Source organism: Jaculus jaculus, chromosome 2 (assembly GCF_020740685.1).
Source record: "Jaculus jaculus isolate mJacJac1 chromosome 2, mJacJac1.mat.Y.cur, whole genome shotgun sequence".
NCBI lineage: Eukaryota > Metazoa > Chordata > Mammalia > Rodentia > Dipodidae > Jaculus > Jaculus jaculus.
The window spans coordinates 100,396,235-100,418,405 of NC_059103.1; the positions used below are offsets into that span (position 1 = coordinate 100,396,235).

A 22,171-nucleotide genomic window follows, 5' to 3' on the forward strand; every position below is an offset into this window, starting at 1 on the left:
CTTCTCTAATCCAACTTTAATTTCTTCAAAGACACTTTAACTTATTTAGCTGAAGAGTCTTGATGTTTTTGTAAACAGCTATGAAATCTGTATAAGTTGTAGTAAAACATCTTATGCTAGTTTGTTGAAAGTGTTTAAGAAATAAAGACAATTCAACTTGTACATAGATTTAAAAAAATACTGTAGCTTGGGCCAGAGAAGGTAGCATTTTATAATGTCCAGGAAATGCTGGCTTCTTTGTCCAACCTAGTGAAGGTAAAGTCAGCTAGCAGAGCCAGTGATGGAGCCACATGAATGTATTTATGTGTGTGTATATATATATACACATACATATATACACATGTACATGTACATATATATATATATATATATATATATATATATATATATATACACACATACATCATGTGTGAAGCTCTGTATTCAATCCATGTGAACACACAGAGGGGGAAAAGCTACTGGAGTTCTGGAAGTTGTTCAGATTAGATAGTTCAGCTGAAATACTATTCTCAAGTGATTTAACCAAATGGTGATATTAAGATTTGGTGAAGAAATTCAGATGGGAAAGATCTCCTGTCCTCTATTAATAAAGGTTTAAATACAACAAGGAGAGCCAAACAAATTCTAGTATATTTGTAGATATGTGGCTCTTTTATTTTGCTCATAATTAATGTGTCTAGAAAACAGAAATTCAATTGCATCTTAAGGTACTAGAATTTCAGTCCAGCATAATCATTTACAAAGCCATACAATCTCATCAATACTTTATAAAAACATTTAGTTTCCCATACAGCTACTCCATTCCTTTTCTCTATCTCTAAGTTGACAACCCAGAGTATGAGGAAGGAATGTCTCTGTGGCATGTCTTTCTGTTAATGCAAGCACAGATGTTGTTTCTTGGAATTGTGTCCTCTGTGCACTGGTCACAGTTGTTCTAATTATTTCTGAGAAACCAGGCTCCTGCTGAAAACCATATGCCTGGCTCTGAAGTTTGCATTTCCTTCATAGATCACTGGCTCTGGTGGGATCCAGCTTCCTGGCCTAAAGTTTTCTCCCTTCCTCTGTTATGGAGTCTCCTGACATTACTAGAAGCTTCCTAAAACAAGGACAGATGCTTGACATAAAGGAATGCCATCTAGGCTGTCATATCAGACTGTACCACTGTGCTTTCAAGTAAGTTGGCTACATCTTTCTGGTGCAAAGTAGATTGACTACATATATTGGTTTATGTAGAAATTCCTTTCCTTGTTTCTACCAGTTAGTTCAGTATGATCTCTTTCCTCTCAAAAATTTTAGACTCTATATGACAAACTAATATGTTGATGTTGCAATAACCTTTTCATTGCTGAGACACACAACCAGAAGCAACTTATGGGAAGAAAGTTTTTATTTTAGGCTTCCAGGTTCCAGGGGAAATTTTGTCATGGTGGATGAAGCTAGCTTATTCCCTCATACTTGCATAGCAGAGATACAAAACCAACACCAACATGCACAAACAGCTAAAGCTCAAACCGGCTCTAAAACACACCTAGTAGGGATGGACTCAGGATCTGCCCCCAGTGACAAACCTCCAACAGTGCTCTGCCCACTAGAGACTTAAGTAGGAACATAATCTTAATCAAAACTACCTGAGCATATGATGCCATTTACATTAAACCACCACAGTCACCCTACGAGAGGATATGAAGTTAAATGGCCCTGCTCTTGGCAGTCCACTGTCCAAGATGCCTTTGCCTGCCCCACAATTTAGAAACCAAAGCCCAGAGAAAGAGGTCCAGATGCAGATGACCATGCCTGACTATTTCACCTTCCTCAAGTCCTTCTTTTTCTCCCTGTTTGTCTCCTTCCTCTTTCAGACTCTTGAGCTTTTACAAAGGTACAAAGACTATGAGCAGAGTCCTCCCTGCTTGGTTACTGGTACAAAAGCCAGTAGATTAAAACCTCTGCTTAATTCCTTCTTAAAACAATAGCCTTGCAATTTCTACATGGATGTTTAATCCCATTTTTTGCATTTGAAAATCTGAACATTTGGCTGGAGAGCCTGCTTTGCTGGAAGTCATATTGCAGAGGCTAAAACTATAATGTGCACATTACCTACCCTAGGGTTTTATTTTATTAGTTTTTTTCTTAATGAAATTTTTAATCGTATATTAATCCAACTGAGATCTCCTTCAAAGAGATTAACTTCAATTACTTAAATACTAAAGGCACTAAGGAGAGCAACTTACCCTACAAATGACTATATCTTTCTCTGGAGATAAAATTAGAGCTGAGCATACTGAAATTGTACCAAAGACAACATTTTGCCTCCAGATCACTTCCACATTTCCCCACAGTATCCTCTTTACTTCTAGTGCATAATCAATTCCAAGCATCTTCCTACCACTCTTAAACAAGATTACACTTCTCCCTAGCTCACATTAGTGTTCTAAAAAATACATTTGACATAATCTTATCTTTTCTTCATGTCTGATCTCCACAAGTAAGCAATTAAGGGAGCTCTAACAGAATAATACAGATTACATGAAATATTCCCCAGGGTTACATCCTGATAAATCCATCATAAATCAAAAATATCATAATGAAAGATACATTTGTAAAGACAACTCCAGCACCCAAAATAGCTCATTAACACAGAACACTGTTTAGCATCAGATGTTTACCTGTGACCACTGAGCTGACAGAGAGCTGTGGCTCCCAACCATTCCCAGCATGAGAGAGCACAACTTATTGATAACCCAAGATCAAAATGCAGAATCTGAAGTATTGTTTCTACTGAATGTCATTTTATTACATTCATAGTGAAGTGAAAAACTCAAGTCAAACTGTGTATAAGTCAGGGACCATCTGGATATCATGCACCTGAGAAATAGGTTTAATGAGACAACAGGGAGCTTTTAGAATTTACTTTTTCAATTTTTTAGAAAACTCTTCCAAATATAGTTTTAAAAGTTCTCAAGTAGTATTTCTCAAAGACAGATGTCTCAGGAATTTGAAACATTTTTCTAAAAGGACTAGACACACTCCATCTTGAAAAACAACACATAAAAATATACCACAGACTTCCGGTTAAGATGGCAGCTTAGGTACCATGCCAAAGCAGCCTAGGGGGGAAAAAGACCAAAAAAACTCAGCAAAATACACACTTTTACTAAAAAGTAAGGTGTATAGGATATAGAAATGGCAGTGGAGAAGTAGAAGAGATCCAGAGCCTTCACAGGCCGGCCAAAGCAGCCCCAGCAAGTCCACTGACCATGGCAGCAGCAGCACCAGAAAGCCACCAGGCTCAGCTCTACTCCCAGGAAAAGCCAGATGAGGGGAGCTTCCATTCACACCGGAGCTCTCCGCAACTCAAGAAACGTGAAGGGAGAGCCGCAGTGAGCAACAAAGTAGCAGGTCACAAGGTAGAAGAACGTGTGGAACAGCGAGAGAACTATAACAGCTGTGGCTCCCTTCCCTCCCCCACTACCTGTGCCCAGCTCCAGCAAACAGAGCAGCGGTCCCAGGACCCGCCACGCCAACTTGAGCCCACAGCGGGACCAAAGCAGGAGTAGACTCCAGCAGCAACATCAGCGGCTCCAACATTAGCAGCAGTGGCCCAGCAGTGGCAGATCCAGTAGCGGCAGCAGCAGCAGCTGCAGAGGCAGCAGTCACAGATCCAGCAGCAGCAGCAGAGGATCCAGCAGTGGCACCTGAAGCAGCAGCAGCAGCAGCTTGGAGTGATGTATTCCAAGTTCTGAAAGATAACAACTGTCAACCAAGGTTACTTTATTCTGCAAAGCTATCCATTCAAATAGACGGAGAAATAAGAACATTCCATGACAAAAGCAGGTTAAAGGAGTATTTGAAGACAAAACCAGCTCTACAGAAAATACTTGATAGAATCCTCCATGCTGAAGAAAAGGAAAAGCACATATATAAGGAACCTGAAAAAAAACAAGCAATATTCAAATTCTAGTTAACACAAGAAAGCAAAGGTAGAACCGGAACCACAAAAAAAAAAAAAATGGCAAACATAAATACACACCTTTCAATAATATCTCTTAATATCAATGGCCTCAATGCCCCAACCAAAAGACATAGGTTTGCAGACTGGGTTAAAAAGCAGGATCCTACAATTTGTTGTCTCCAAGAAACTCACCTTTCTACAAAGGATAGACATTATCTTAGGGTGAAAGGTTGGAAAATGGTGTTTCAAGGAAATGGGCCTAGAAAACAAGCAGGGGTTGCAATCCTAATATCTGACAAGGTAGACTTCAGTCCAACATTAGTTAAGAAAGATAAGGAAGGTCACTTTATATTGATTAAGGGCACACTACAACAGGAGGACATTACAATCCTAAACATATATGCACCTAACACAGGGGCTCCCAAATTCATCAGACAAACACTATTAGAACTAAGGTCACAGATAACACCAAACACAGTGGTGGTGGGTGACTTTAACACCCCACTCTCATCAATTGACAGGTCATCCCGGGAAAGAATAAACAGAGAGGCATCTGGACTAAATGAGGTCATAGAAGGAATGGACCTAACCGATATACACAGGACATTTCATCCAAATGCTGCAGAATATACATTCTTTTCAGCAGCACATGGAACATTCTCTAAAATAGACCATATATTAGGACACAAAGCAAAACTTAACAAATTCAGGAAAATTGAAATAATTCCTTACATTCTATCTGACAACAATGGAATTAAACTACAATTCAGTAGCAAGAAAGGCTATAGAGCATACACAAAATCATGGAAACTAAACAATACACTACTAAATGATGAATGGGTCAATGAAAAAATCAAGAAGGAAATCAAAAAATTTATAGTGAGAACACAACATACTAAAATCTCTGGCACACAATGAGGGCAGTTCTAAGAGGTAAACTTATAGCCTTAAGTGCCTATATTAAGAAATTAGAAAGGTTGTAAGTAAGTTACCTAATGCTTCACCTTAAAGCCTTGGAAAAAGAAGAACAAGGCAAACCAAAAATCAGTAGACGGGAAGAAATAATAAAGATTAGGGCAGAAATTAATGAAATAGAAACACCTAATCACTGAAGCAGACCAAAAATGAACCCAACATGGCTCAGGGAAATTTTGTGGAAGAGGGGGTGGAAAGAATGTCAGAGTCACATGTTGGGTCATGATATGCAGAGACATTCATCATACCAATAACTGTGGACTAACTCCACAATGCACGACCCATTTACATCAACAAGGAGGGTCCATTGGGAGGGGGTGTATCATGGATGAACCTAAACAATGGTACCAAAGTGCCTGTATTTGCTGAAAAGAAAACTAGTAAATTAAATTTAAAAAATAAGTAAATAAAATAAAGTACCTTGGAATAAACCTAACCAAGGAAGTAAAGAGTCTCTACAATGAGAATTTTAAAACTCTCAAGTGAGAAATTGCAGAAGACACTAGAAAGTGGAGAAACATCCCTTGTTCCTGGATTGGAAGAATCAATATTGTGAAAATGGCAATCTTACCTAAAGCAATCTACACATTTAATGCAAACTGTTTTTGATTGAAAAATCCATCTCATCATAGAAAGAGATAAAGAGGGCTGGAGGAATGGCTTAACAGTTAAGGCATTTGCCTGCAAAGCCAAAGTACCCAGGTTGATTCCCCAGGACCCACGTTACCAGATGCGCAAGGGGATGCATACATCTAAAGTTCATTTGCAGTGGCTGGAGGTTCTGTAGTACCCATATTCTCTCTCTCTCTCTCTCCCTCTCTCTCTCTGTCTGTCCTCTCTCTCTCTCTCTCTCTGTCAAATAAACAAATTAACAAAAATAAAATATTTTTAAACTTTATTTTAAAAAGACATGAAGAAAAATTTTCCACCTAATGGAAAATGCATAACATTTCTAACATGTTGAGGGCATCTATAATCCTTATTCATAATTTGTAATGCTAGTTTCATTAAATGTCTCCATTGTAAGAAATATCTCAGTTTTAATTATACACATTCAGGTAGTTTTTATTTAATCTCATTTCAGCATTACTAAATATCAAAGGCAGGCTGAACAAATGAAGAGGAATGATAACAAGAATTATGAACTTTTCAGTGAAATATACAATAACAGATACACCATAAACATTTCTTGTTGGCCTGTGACACTAAATAGTTCCACTTACTTCTTTTTAAATAGTATTTAATAGGTTTAATAGGTTTTAGTAGTATTTAATAGGCTTCTGACTTTTGTAAACCATTTTACACATAGCTTTATCAACTTTTGAACATTAATTGACTGATTTTTAAAGATACCTTGGTGAAGAGAATTTTTGAAAGTCATTATTGAGATACTCACTTTGATTGGCTCTTGAAAGTTAAGGACAGATTTCTGTTCTCCCTTACAGCATTTTACTTTGATAAGCTAGGAACCAAAACACAACTATGGTCTATTTAGAAACCACTCTATCTTTTTTAGGAAAAGAAACTTCAATAAGTTAATATTAAATACTTGTGATAAATGAGATAAAAACCACCAGTCTTATATTTACACAATGGAATTCTACTCAGCAGTAAGGAAAAATGTTATAACAAAATGTGGAGGAAAATGATGAACTTGGAATAGATCATACTAAACAGACACACACATACACAGAAGGACCATTGTTGCACATTCTTCCTGGTCTGTGGTTCCTAACCTGGAACAGTTTGAGTTACAGCCATACGTAAGGGGCAACTCAAGAGACAGATAACAGAGATAGAAGGGTTTGGGTGAGGCGAATAGGAAGGTGGGGAGGTATTCACAAAACTAAATCCAAAATAAGTTGGTACCATAGAAAGCTTCCTCCTGGATAATAGACTAAAAGATATGTCCCTCAATATGAGTATGACAGAGGATCATCTGGTAAGAGGAGCCCAAGAGAGGATGGGATGAAGCTTAACCCTAAACCATTTGACTCTGGCTTGCAACTCCTAGTATCAAAAATCAGTTACAACCCACACTGAGCTATTGATTGGAGAAACCTACTAGGTCCCAGGTTTCTGTTACAGCACTTGATTACCCACCTGAGGTAAAAAGTGAGATCCTATTGCTGAAGACACCTCATGCTGCCAGTGTAGAACATTGAGAGATCCAGCTGGAATCTGGAAGGAAGCCAGTTCCCATATACTTAGCCCAGATAGTGCTGAAAACACTACATGAGTTTCTGAGGGAAAATGAGCTACAATGTTGTGAGCAAGCAGGGAACACTACTATGTGACAGCAATCAGCCTGACAAGACATACACTCCTGTGCAATGGTGGCACCAAGCCTAGGTGGGTAACCAACAGTTTTCTGACTGGCTAAGATCCACTCAGTGAAAAAGAACCCATAGCTATAACTGGAAACCAAGTTAGAATCCTACAGAGACCAAGATCTCCAACAAGAAGCTCCTAATAGTTTGTGGACAAAAGAAAGGCTACATTCATCAAAATCTCTCTAAATTAACAATGCTTACCCCTTACACTTAATGCCAATCTCACTCTCCATTGGAGAATCTGATTTTCTTTTCAGAAGGCAGCAAGAACTAAGGAAGACCAAAATCTACCAACAAGACAAGAAAAGATAGCTGACTCCCTGACAGGAGCTGAACCATCCCTCACACATCAGCTAGGACCCAGGTGACACCACAGAGGAATTGGCGAGTTGAGCGAGAGTGCTGCTTCCATGGTGAGCCTGATAACCTGTGCCAGGGTGATGGAGACAGATACTGAGGATACTCAAAACATACCAAAGCAGGGCTGGAGAGATGGCTTAGCGGTTAAGTGCTTGCCTGTGAAGCCGAAGGACCCTGGTTCGAGGCTCAACTCCCCAGGACCCATGTTAGCCAGATGCACAGGGGGAGCACGCGTCTGGAGTTCGTTTGCAGAGGCTGGAGTCCCTGGCGTGCCCATTCTCTCTCTGTCTATCTCTCTTCTCGATCTCTTTCTGTCTGTGTGCTTTCAAATAAAATTTTAAAAAAAAAAAAACATACCAAAGCAGAAGTCCAAAAGATGCTGAGACTATGACACTAAAGAAGACTTAAAACACACCCACCACAGCTCAGGGAATTTGCAGAAGAGGATGCAGAAAGACTGAAAGAGCTACAGGGTAGGGGGGAATATCCAGAGGCATTGCCCTTCCCCCACAATGACTGACTGCTGCTATCACATCTCATAACCCACAACCCCATGGTGAATGCCAGCAATCCCACTGAGGAGGGTCCTCAGTAGAATGGGGGCAAGAAAGAGGGAAATGATGGTACTAGCATATGATATGTCCATACAAAGTTTCTCCCAAAAAATAAAAGCAATCTTTTGAATACCTCATTGGCAAGTAATTTTTTTGTTTGTTTTTTGAGGTAGGCTCTCACTCCAGCTCAGGCTACTTACTATGTAGTCTCAAGCTGGCCTCAAACTTACAGGGATCCCCCTATCTTGGCCTTCTGAGTGCTGGGATTAAAGGTGTATGCTACCATGCATGGCAGATGGTTACATTTTTAAAATCAGCATTCCTGCCCAATTTCCTTACCTCTTCACCTTACCTCACAGGACTCTGTCTGCCTGACCTCCCAAAGGTGCTCTCTCTACTTCCATTATCCATCTCACTTCCCCTCACAACTTATTACATTCCAAAATACTCAAAATACTGATATGAATGTCCTCAAAGATAATGTTTGCTTTATCTTTGACTGCATATCCAGTCTGCTTTCCATCACATAACTCTAACTCTTTACCTCATGGACTTGCTGTAATCATCCATGCTACCTAAAAGATATACACGGGAGAAGTAAGGAATATGGGGTGGAGACCTGAAGACTCAGGAATAAGGGACAATAGCATATTTCTAAAGATCTGATGATTTCAAATGAGTGTGAAAAACTGCACGATTATTGGTTAAATTCTATACTCCAGACCAACAATACCAACTTGTCAGAAAGTAATAGTGAAATTTTTAGGTTCATGAGAATCAGGAGAAATTTGGAGAGAGTCTGAGGCCCTATAAGTGAAATCCAAGGAGATTAAACACTGTGTTAGGTTTTTCATCACTGTGACAAAGTACTTGGGAGAAGCAATTTTGAGGGAGGAAATGTTTCCTGTGGCACAGGGCTTCAGTCCGTCACAGCGAGGCAGAGGGCTGAAGCACATCAAGGTGGCCATAATACAGAGACGAATCACCTCTGCTAGTGGCAGTCTTCCTCTCCCAGTTTATCCCAGATCACCAGGCTGCAAGATGGTAGCCTCAAGATTGGTCTTACCCCTTATTTAAACCTCTCTGGAAATTCTCCCACAGAAATGGGTTTCACTACTCTAAGCATTTCTAAGTCTAGCCAAGTTGACGGTCTAGATTAGCCATCACAGTTATCTCACAGTAATTCCATTGTTTTTACAAAAAAATAAAAAACATGTAAAATAATTTTTCTATTCATAAAATAAGTAGAAACAAATATTCATATTTTTAAATTCTCTGACACACTATAATGTGTGCATCTAGTTTTTGAAACAGCTTAACTTTTTGGACTGGCTCAGTATTAAGCACCTTGCTTTCCTCAAGTGTTGTATGGGATTTTCCTGAGTGGACGTGAACAAGCATCTACTCAATCCAGATGATTAGGGCACCAATGACAAAACAAAGTAATGATTCTACTTGCATTTATCCCTTAAGGAAGGAGAGGGTTTATTTCAGTTTATAATTCAAAATGATATTTTCCATCAAGAGGAGGAAAACAGGTGGCAGGAGCAGGAAGCCTGTGGGTCATACGGCACCCAGAGTCAGGAAGAGAAATGAATAAGAAATGGGGTCAGGCTGTAAAATCTCAAGGCCTGTCCCCAGTGACACACTTCCTCCAACGAGGTTCTACTTCCTAAAGGATCCACAACCTTCTTAAGCAGCACCTCAAGCTGGGAACCAAGTGTTCAAACACACAAACCTATGGAAGACATTTTACACTGATACACAGTGCCACCTAATTCTCCACTGGGGAATCACTGAGTTTATTAGACTTACTTACAGAAACACAGGTAAAGGGCTACTTACAGGAACATAGGTCACCCCAAGACAGCTGCATCACTGAGAAGTTTCAACCTCAACAGGGATAACTTCTTCATAGCTGCTTAACTTGAGTTAACCTTTTACCTTCTATATAATCTAGCATTTCCTAAGACCATGTGAATCTGGGACAGAATTTCATATGACTGGAAGGGAGAGAGTGGCTAGGACATCAGGTGAGATTCTAATGACCCTCCACATCCCCTTTTTCTACAAGGGATGTCAACAGGCCCAAACTTGTCAAGGAGCTCTTATGGGTAAGTCTCAGCTACTCTAACATGGTAATGACTGTTGTGCTTGGAAGAAAGAGTTCCATGCCACCAGGAAACTGTCTCACAAGAAACCTTTGTGATAAAATGGTTAGTTATGCACATAACAAAAAGGAAAAAAATGTAACTACTCCAATATATTCTGAATTTAAGCCTATACAATATATATTATTTATTTGAGAGCAGCAGACAGAGAGGGAAAGAGAGAGAGAGAGAGAGAATGGGCGCACCAGGGCTTCCAGCCACTGCAAACGAACTCCAGATGCGTGTACCCCCTTATGCATCTGGCTAACGTGAGTCCTGGGAAATCGAGCCTCCAATAAGGGTCCTTAAGCTTCACAGGCAAGCGCTTAACCACTAAGCCATCTCTCCAGCCCCCAAGATATATTTTTTTAAATAGGGTCTATATCAAAGGATACATAGTAAAGTATGATGCTGCAATATAAAAGTGATAGAAGGTTGAAGCTAAAATGAGCTGGTTTTGAAGACAGCTCAAGGCCACACATAAAGGTTCATAAACACTGAGCAACAGTAAAGAACAAAGGAAGAAGAGCTGTGCTTGGAGAACAAAAGGGTGTCCTGCTTATGGATGGTAATGGGAAGGCAAGACATCTCAGCTTTATGCATTTTTTTTTCCTCTGTCAATAAGAAAGAGCACAAAGCTAAGGTATGCAGCCTACTGGCACTCAGAGATCAAAGCCTACAATAAAAATTCAAGAAAGCAACTGGCTCCCTGAAATAAATGTCTGGATTCTGGTTGAGGAAATTATATTTCAGGACTGAGAAAATTTGAAGACATTGTCATAAGCTCTTTCTCATCTCAATTAGCACATTAGTCATATAACATACCTTTACACAACTTTGAAGAAACAGGATAAACATAGATTTTCTGTGATTGCCAAGGCCAAAGAAAAGATAAGGTGAAATTTTAAAAAGAGCAGTAAGTCACTCATAGTCATCAGATAAAATATCTCTGCTAGTCTCCTTATTAATTCTCTGGGGAGAACTGTGGTAAAATGAACTCCTAAAAATAATTAGACCATCTTCCTAGACTCATTCTTCTCTGGGGGCTGGCTGGAGGCTGCCGGACTTTTCTTTCTGACATGGCCTGGAATCACCAATCTCCGCTTCTGCCTCACCCCAAGAAACTCAGACCAGCCTCTATGCTGAAGCTGGGGCTCTTGGGCCTCACCTGGCTTGCAGAAGGGAGAAAAAGAACAGCAAGAAGTAATTGAACATATGTAAAATACAAAATGAAATAGGCAGACTTAATAAACCATCCAGTGAGGACATTTTGAAAGTAGAACAGAAATATAACTTTGCCAATCATTTTTTTCAGAAGAGGTCAGAATTGGTCACCAAAATCCCAAATTTTGGGGTAACAACATTTGTCAACCATCTACAAGTGTCCACACTGCTTGGGGAGGAAGACCAGAGTTGAGGTGACAGAATTTGAAGATATAAACTCAGGTTACAGAATAGATATTTGTTTTGAGGAAAATCCTTACTTTTAAAGTCCTCTCCAAAGAATTTCCTCTGAATGAGAGTGGTGATCTATCTTCAAAGTCCACTGAAACCAAATGGAAATCTGGAAAGGATTTGATGAAACACTCAAGTCAGACATAGAATAAAGCCAGTGGGAAGAAGCAGCACAAGGAGCCAGAGAGCTTCTTGACCTGGTTTACAGACCATTCTGAGGCATAAGTTAGTAATAAGTTAGGAGAGGCCAGCAAAGATGACCTTTGGCCAAATCCCTTGCAGTACTACTTGGTTGCTGATATAGACAATGAAGAAGGAGAGGATGATGATGATGATGATGATGATGATGATGATGATGATGATGAAGGAGAAGGAGGAGGAGAAGAGAGGAGGAGGAAGATATTGATGAAGAAGGGGATGAGGGTGAAGGTGAAAAAGATGAAGATGATGATGGAGGGTGAGAAGGAGAGGAGGATGAAGATGACTAATACTGATGAATTCCAACCTTTTATTTTTTTTTTTAATTTTCTCCAGTCCCTGGGAGCAAGTTGCAGTCTTTTCTCCCCACAACCTCTCATGTTCAGCAGCCTTATTTTTAAGGTCTCTTTTTCTCAACTTCATGATTCTCAACTTATCTGAGGGGGGAAATACCCAGATCAGAATACAACAGGAAAAGAAACTTCTTTTTAAATTTGTTCTAAATTCATTTTTACCCTTTTCTCTCTAAACAAGAACTATATGAAATCAACACCACCACCATGCTCTGTGAGAACAAAAAGAAAAACCTTCTGCTCTCATCACTCTGACGGAAGCTGGAGGGTGACGTCCCTGTGTAGTAGTGCATAGATTCTAGCCTCTTTCCTCCTTTCTCTGTATATTGGTCTCAAAGATTGCACTGTTTCTCTATGTGAATACAGACAGTTGACATTTACCAACATGTACCTGTCTAGTTTCTCTTGTTTCATAAAAAAAAATCTTTTTTTAAAAAAAATGGGGGGGCTGGAGAGATGGCTTAGCGGTTAAGCGCTTGCCTGTGAAGCCTAAGGACCCCGGTTCGAGGCTCGGTTCCCCAGGTCCCACGTTAGCCAGATGCACAAGGGGGCGCACGCGTCTGGAGTTCGTTTGCAGAGGCTGGAAGCCCTGGCGCGCCCATTCCCTCTCTCTCCCTCTATCTGTCTTTCTCTCTGTGTCTGTCGCTCTCAAATAAATAAGTTAAAAAAAACATGGGGTATAGAAGGTCAGCAAAGTGTGGGTTTGAGACGTTGGGTGGGTTAAGTGGGCATTTTGATAACGTGGCTTCTCCTTTGGCATGTTTATTTTTCTTAAACAAATTTTTATTAGTTATGTACAGTGTGCATACAGCCATGTTGGTACCATCGTTAGCCTCTTCCCTGTCCTCCCCCTCCACAGGAACCCTCCTCATTGGGGAATGTGGGTCGTACATTGTGGGGGTAACCATCAGTTATAGAGAGGAGGCAATATCTCTGTGCATAATGCCCCAACATGTGGCTCTAACAATCTTTCTGCCCCGTCTTTTGCGAATTTCCTTGAGCCATGTTGGGTTTGTTTTATGTTTACTTCAGTGATGAAGTCTTGGGAGCCTCTGTGTCTCTGGATATCTGGTTTGGTAGGAGTTGAGTGTGCTTTTGCATGTTTAATTGTGATGGTTAATGGACATCCTTGCAGTTTAAGATAATACTTCTAAAATAAAATTGTCTCCTAATGATGACTTGAGCCCTGCTATCCTCTGGGAGAATCAACAGAACCTGTAGGATTTATTTGGAATTGATATTCTCTATTGTAATTTTGCTTTATTTTTAAATTTTCCTTGTTTTCACTGGAAAGGAAAAAGATACTGCTCAGTTTGAGACATTAAATGCACCAGTTGCTCTGTTACAATGAAATTAAATGTGTACAAAAAAACTCAGAAAGAAATAACATGGACACTAAGTGTAAAAGGCCACATCAACCCCTGTTAGCTTTTGCTGTGAGTCAGACCTGTAGAACCAACCGCTGAGGCAAGGGAGGGCCAGAGATTCTCTCAGGATAAAGTAAAAAGGAGCTCACACAACAGTATACTGATTCTAAAAGAGTTATAATTTATTTTCCATTTTTGATCAGACACTCATTGCCAAATCTCTTCTGTTATTTAACTATATTTTAAGTATGTGAAACATCTTCAGACACTTTTGGGCATACAGACTTTAGTCAATCCCTTTTAAAACTAAAAAGGCATAGGCAAATCACACTCTCCATCTCCTACTATAAAGATGGGTCTTGAACTATAAGGCTCTGTGGAAAAGTGAGCGTTGACTGTTCTTAACACGCCTCACTCTCCTCTTCATTCCCAGGTTCCTATGCACTCCTTCTTGGGGCAAATGGATGAATCCTGGATGAGGTCATATAACTTCCTATATATCCTTCATATCCTGAGCAGGACTGACACTATTGTTCCTCTTCCCTGTGTGACAACCCTCCTCACCCAGACTCGCATGACCAAATGTTACTATTTCAAAACAAACCTCCACAGAGACTCACCACTGCAGAATTCCCTGAACAACATAATTCTTCTTCAATTTTTCCCATTCTCCCTCAGTCTTGTACTCAGCCACCCATGCCTAGAATGGCCATCTACTATTTGCGGTGTAGTCTCAGTGAGACTTGAGAGAGTTTTACTTCAATCAACTACTGACCTTGTAGGAGATATTACACATGCAGAAGGAAGACATGTGGAGAAGACCACCATCAATCTCTGCTAATGGTCTCTATTTATTTACTTTTGTTTAAAGAGAGAGAGAGGGAGGGAGGGAGGAAGAGAATTGGCATGCCAGGGTCTCAGCCACTGCAATTGAACTCCAGGTGCTTGTGACATCTAGTGAGCATGTGCGACCTAAAGAATTTCAGTACCTGTTATGCAACCTCTCTGTTCCTGCCTCTTCACTCTTTCCAGCTTCTATTATTATTATTACCTCACTTTTGTGCATCTGGCTTACATGGGATTTTAAGAGTTGACCATGGGTCCTTAGGCTTCACAGGCAAGTGCATTAACCACTAAGCCATCTCTCCAGCCCATTCTTTTTCTTTCTACAAACATACCAGTCTTGATGACATCTCCATCTCAGACCTCCATACTCAAGACTTATGTGTTGAAAAACTAAATTTTGATTGTGTAAGCCTCTCAGATTGTGGTATTTTCATCGCAACTCCAGAAAACTAATACAACCATGTGCAGGACTTTGATCTTTATCCTGATGGTAACTGGAAACCTCTGACAAGTTCAACCTAAAAGAGGAATGGGTCATAATCATAACTTATGTATATTTCAAAGACATGTTTTAGACTGCAGTGTGAAAAACATATAGAAGAATTCTAGACTAAATAAAAACTTTGACAATAACAGTGAAGGTGATTAGTATACATATACCATTTTTCTTGTGGGATTATACTTTAAAACGTTTCTTGAAAAGATTTACTACTTAGCTTTTCTAAAATTCAGTTATGCATTAGAATTGACTCCAGTATATTTTCTTTACCTTTCACAGGCAAACCACATCACTAAAACATATACAGCTTTAATAATTCATAAACTAAGTGATAGATCCAACATTGTGAATAATAGAAACATAAACTCAGCAGGTTAGTTGTAATGAATATTTTCAGTTGTCTCCCATGAGCTCTTTCCCTACTTCCCATTTTCACAAGGCATACTATATTTCTCAGCTTGAAGGAGGTGCTGTAAATAACAACACCTGACATGTGTGGGCCCCTAAATGCTCTAAGACTGTCTGTATTATCTCTATTTTCCTTACTCAGTGAGTGGTAGCTTGTTAACAGTGTTGGTGGTAGGGGTAATATAAATTCATTTATCTGCAAGTTGGGATGTACAGGTGTGCAGTCCCAAATTCCTGGGCCCATTCTCTAACATTTTGAGGGCTAAAGCCCACACAGAACCAGCTGTGAGAACAAATGAAGCCTAGTGTCTGAGCAAATCACTCCTGAAGGTTGTCACACACACTTGCAGTTTTCAGTCATGGGAGCCCATTTATCCCCATGTTTGTGCTTTCATTATTTTTGTTTCAGGTTTATGTTACTGGAAAGTGGCAAAAAAAAATCCTAAGCAGTGATCTCTTCTAATGTTTCCTTTTCCTAGATAACCAAATATTCATTCCCTAGCATCTAGGGATCCCATTCACTACCTTGGCAATCCTCTGTTAGCTCCTGCATCATGGCTGATCCTATAGCTCATTATTTCTGTGAAAATGCTCAAGAATTGCACAAAGGTTTGATGTTTTGAAGTGACATACAATAATTGTCTGTAATTGGGGACAAGGTAATAATTACACACAAGATATACTATGTGTGATGAAGAATAATTGGCAGGTCCATCACTTTAAACACTGACCACTTCTTCTTGTCTCTGACCTTTGAGGTCTTCTCATCCCATTTTTGTTGTTGTTGTTGTTTATTGTTTGTTATTCAAGATAGGGTCTCACTCTAGTCCAGGCTGACCTGGAATTCACTAGGTAGTCTTAGGGTGGCCTCAAATTCATGAGGATCCTCCTACCTCTGCCTCCGGAGTGCTGGGATTAAAGGCATGTGCCACTACACCTGGCTTCATCCCATTCTTTATAAAATGTACAAATGTTAGTGTGAAACTACACCAAAAGCTACTGCGACTTCAAACACTAAAACTTACTCCTCCTAGCTAAAGAATTTCGGTATCTGTTATGCAACCTCTATGCTCCTGCCTCTTCACTCTTTCCAGCTTCTATTATTATTCTAATCTCTCCTTCTATGAAAAAATATCATTTTAGCTTCAGCATGAGTGGAAACATGCACACTTTTTTGTGTCTGACTTATTTAACTTAACACAATATGCTTCATTTTATCCATTTTGTTATTGATAAGAGGATTTCATTCTATTTTTATTACTATTTGGTATTTTATTTGTATATGTGCAATTTTAAACTTTTTAATAATAACTTTCTTACATATACATAATATATGTTGATCATAATCCCATTCCATTACCTTCTCTTGCCTCCTTCCTTCATCACCCTTCCACTGAGTCCTTTTTTGTCAACTCATCCCTCTTCTATTTTCATGGCATTTTCTTTTTTTCTTTCTTTCTTTCTTTTTTTTTTTTTGCCGTTCTCCATCAACCATGACAAAATGTTGAGGGACCCATTATTATACCATTCTTAGGCAGGTAAAAAAAAGCTGCTGTAAGGTTATAAAAGCAATGGGCACTTCATGCCCAGAAGACATCAATGCAAAGCATTCCTCCCGATACTTTGGCTATTGCATTCTTTCCAAACCTACTCCACAGTGTTCCTTGAGCTTTGAAGGGTGGGTTAGAGATGCATCATTTTTCACTGAACACTCAAAAGTCACTTATTCTGATCACTCTGATGAGATTTTAGTCTCCCAAGTAGTCATTGCTATCTGCAAAAACTTCTCTGACCAAAGATGAGAGTAGCACTAATATGTGAACATAAACATAAATACTTAGATGGCAATTTAATGGGCACAATGTATACATTTAGCCAAATAACAACAGTAATCCCCCCAGAGCCTATAACCTGTGTGTGTGTGTGTGTGTGTGTGTGTGTATTAAGTTACTCATCTTCCCATAGATAACTCACTTGATTCCATGACTATTGTAAATAGTGTTGTAATAAAGTACATGTGTATCTTTGATAAGCTAACTTTATTTCCTTTGACTATGTACCCAGGAGTAGACAACAGAATCTCATGACAGATTATCTTAATAAAGGAAGGAGAAGCAGGAAAGAGGGTAAATGAGTACATGTGGCATGCAATCAGAAGGAGACATCTTGTGGGAGAGAAAAGGGACCAGCAAGACATGGGAAAAGTCAGATGGAAAAGCAATGATGAGTGATGGAAGTGGGTTAATAAAAACAAAGTATATATGAAAGTGACACTATTAATCCCACTACTTTATATGCTAACTTAAAACAGCAATTCAAAAAAAAAAGTTAGTTGTTAGAGAAAACTTTATGTTGTTTCCCATAATGGTTCTGTTCATTTGCATGCTCACTTAAAAGAGTTAACTTTTCCCTGCAGCCTTAGCATCAGTTGTTAGATAGTAGTCATTCTGACTGGGGTAAGACATCTTATTATGGTTTTCATTGTGTATTTCCATATACTGATTTTTTTTCTTATACATGTGACCATTTGTATCATTTCTTGTCCGGAGCTGCAGAGGAACTAAAAGCTACAGGTGGTCTTTAATCTCTTAACACAAAGGCCTTATCCTACAGCCTAGGTGAGGTGGCAGCCCAGGTGAGGTGGCGCCAGTCACAAAGACATTATTTAACAAAAGACATAGGCACCGGACACAGGGGCATTTCCACATGGCCCTGGAGAAGCTGACCCTTGGCACATAGGCATCGTCGAGAAATTTTTATCTTCTGCATATAAGCTTGTGTCTGCCTGAATAAACCTGAGCCTTGATCAGAACATGGCTTGGCTCCATTCCTTGTGTTCTTGTCTCAGATTCATGCCCACTCCCTCCTTCGGGGTCTGTTTCAACCTTCATGCTGCAGGACGGCACAATTTCTCTTAAGAAATATCTAGTCCTCCATTTATTTGCCCATTATTGGTCAGGTTATTAATTTTCTTTCTACTGAATGTAAGGTTTCTCAATATATGTTCTGGATATTAATAACTTCCCAAATAAGTAGCTTACTAATATTTTTTTTCACTCTATAAATTGCCTCTGCATAACAGATTATTCCTTTGCCATGATAAAGCTTCTTAGTTTAACATAATCCTGTTGATTTCTGTTTTTGTTGTCTATGTTCTTGGAGTCTTTTCCAAAAAAACATAATAATAATAATCTTTGCTTTTTAGTTCCAGGTTTTACATTTAGTCCTTTAATCCATTTTAGTTGATTCCAGCATATGGTGAGAAATAAAAGTCTAGTTCCTTCTTTTTGCACATGGATATCATTTCCCCAGCACTGTAGTTGAAGAGGCTGCTCTTTCTTCAGCAGGTGTTTATAAAGCCTTTGCCAAACATCAGCTGGGTTTGCTTCTGACTTCTCTGCTATGTTCCATTGCATGTAAGTTCCATGCTATTAGGTTTTTTTTTTTTTTTTTTTGCTCTGCAGAAAGTATATCTTGAGATCAGATCAGATACTATGGTACCTCATAGTTTGTCCTTTGAGCTTAAGATTGCTTGGCCTATTTGTGGGCTTTTGTAATTCCACTGGATTTCAGAACTTTTTCTGCAAAGAATTCAATCAGTATTTTGATAAGATTAACTTAGTCTTTAGATCTCTTAGCTAGAATTAAAGCAGAAGTAGTCCATTTAAAGTAATACAACTTTTTTTCCCTTTTCATCAGTCAACTAAAATTTCCACAAAGGAGTAACAACATAAAAAATCACAACTACAGAAAGAATGAGAAAGCAAGATACAGACAAAATATATCACCCAAATTCTGGAAGCTAAAAGGAGAGACATTTTGAAAAGCAACACTTTTATTAATAGAACAGAAAACCATAACCCATAGAGGGACAGCAAGAACTGTCTTTCCATCCACACTTTCAACTGCATAAAAATCAAACAACCTCTCCTCATCAAAAATGTCTTTCAGGGAAAAAAAAAAAAGAAAGAAAGAAGTATGTGGGGGATTTTATTTAAAAAAAATGAGAAAGCACTTACTCTTAAGACTATACAGAACAAAATCAGAGATATCTGTTGGAGCCATTATATTTGAATTACATGAGTATATCCTACAAATAACATGATCTCTCCACAATCTGGACATCCTCAAGTGGCAGCAGCTGGCTCTGCCTATCTTTTCTGTCCCTATTAATTCAACATTTCTTTCAATTACTACTTACAGCTTGGCAATTTCTCATGCCCTGTATTTACAATGAAGAGTAAGAGGCATTTCTTTATAGCAGATGCTCAAACATAAACACAGAAGAAGTGCAAGTCAAGAAGTAACCATCATATTGTAAGCTAATTTTTAATAGATGGACAAGAGCTGAGAAAGCAAAAGCAAGCAAAAAGTTAAGCAGATTATGGTAGGGTGGGAAGCAGTCGTTTATTGTAGAGGCACATTATACAACATCAAGTCCAAGATGTAAGAAGAATACATTAGATTCAGAAAATTTCCAGTGGGTCAGTAGTTCAGTGTGGTTGAGCTATAAAACAAGAGGAGAAAGTTGAGAGAAATAAAGAGACTACATAGTGGAAGACCTCGAGGATCATGCTGGAAACTATGGACTTTAGGTGATGTAAGTTTTTATATGAAGAAGCCATGATTTAGATTTTGGTTTTTACCACAAGAATCTGGAGTTGACACTGTTCTCCCTCCTCTGGCTGCAGTTAACACAAGTGTTAGTATTCCAACATGTACCCTTAGGAGCTTGCCTAATAATTGATAAAAATAAAGCATTAAATGCTATCACTGTGACTAAGCAACTCTAAGTTCTACTTAATTTTGTGCTAGTTGACTTTCAAGGTGAAGTATAAGGTATTTATTTATTCTTTAAGCAATTAGAAGAATGCATAAGAAGGAAATTGAAGAATGAGCACATGAAGATTATTTAATTATTAATATATTTGCTTGATAAGATTATGGTAATCTGGTGATTTCTAAAAATAATTATTTTAAAAAAAGTGGGGCTGAAGAGATGGCCCAACTCTTAAGGTGCTTGCCTGCAAAACCTAACAACCTAAGTTTGATTCCCTAGCATCCACTGAAAGCCAGATACACAAAAAGGAACATGCATCTGGAGTTTGTTTGCAGTGGCTAGAGGCCCTGGTGTGGCCATTCGCTCTCTCTCCCATTTCTCTCTCTTTCTTCTTCTTTCTCTCTCTCTCTCTTTTTCTCTCTCTTCTTACAAATAAATAAAAAATATTGTAAAAGATAAAAGAATAGTTCTTCATTGTTTTTACATTTTTATTTATTTTCATCACAAAATTATATGCAGGAATATATTGCAAATAACTAAAATGTTGAGTTAAAACCCTCTAATTTTATTTTTTATATATGTAATATCTCAAAATTATCTACCACAATTTGATTTTCTCAAACCATAAAGTCCAATAAGGAGAAAGTGAAGCTTAGAGTCCAAGGAGAACCAGACTTATCTGCTTATTTGGAAGAGCCAACACAGGTAGGCAATAGGAAATGGATAGAAGACCAGGTGCAAAGTGGAAACTGAGCATGCAATAGTGGGTGAGAAAACAGTTAAAATTCAAATTTTAATTGAAGCAATGCAAATTTGCATTTAAGATTGTTATTTGTGGGCAAGCAAACAAACAGTGTGTGTGTGCATGTGTGTATATGCAAAAAGGTCAGACCAAATAAAGAAAAGAAAGGGTAAGACCAAATACTACATTCTTACTATTGTGCTATTCACAGATTCATACCAAAGATCTTTGATGGGTGGGGATATGCTACATTCCCTTTCCTGTAGATTGTCTTCCTTTCTTGGATGTTCGCAAGTTGGTAGGTATTAAACTATATTATGATCTAAGTTTAAACATAAAATAAATCATGATCATTTATAATTTTAATAATTATCATTGTATCATTTACTAATATTTTCAATAAATATTTCTTCAAATGAGTTTACAGGCTCTTCATTAGCAAGAACCATTCTTAACTGGATGTATATATACAGATATCAATAAAGTTTTTCTCTAAATTGTTTGTATAGCATTCTAGCAAAAGTACTCAGAATTTTGCTTTTGAAACTGTGTAATTATACCTGGAAAAGCAGTTTCAGAAAGATATGATCACACGCCATCAATTTCTGATTATTCCATCCTCTATCTCAGAAGACTACCTTGCCCATTATCTATGATGCCCTATCTTCTGCATCACCCACTGTTTTCCCAGGCTCACAAGCTGCTCCACAACCTGATCTCTGTCTGCTAGGCCTTGGATCTAATACCATTTTCTCTAACAAGACTTCCACTCTCACAATGAGTTCTATACTTTATTCCTATTAATATGCATTATTCTTTCTTACATGGTGGATGATTGTCACTGTGTAATAAAAACAGTAAGTGCCTCCATACAAACTATTCAATGCAGAAATCTAGCTTGAAATAAATCAAGGAGGTAGATGGAAGCTAGACTTCAAGCCTCTGACAAGGAGGAATAGCTAGCACACTTGAAGTCCTGTTATGGAAGTTATAATGTAACAAAATAATACTAATGAAGGAAGATAAAATTCAAGAGAAACAAACATCAACAACAAAGTGGTTAAGCTTGAGAGATTCAAGTTAAGGTTGTCAGATAACAGATGTGCAATTAAGTTCCAATTCAGATGAGCAATTCAAATGGAAACCATATTTTTGTTTGCTAAATCTAGAAACTACAACTCAAATGGAATTTCAATAATCTT

General features: G+C 38.5%; 1 pseudogene; it reads left to right on the plus strand.

Annotated features, from left to right (window-relative positions):
- Positions 1-11,400: 11,400 nt before the first annotated feature.
- On the plus strand, positions 11,401-12,264 carry LOC101612673 (annotated as a pseudogene).
- The last annotated feature ends 9,907 nt before the right edge of the window (positions 12,265-22,171 follow it).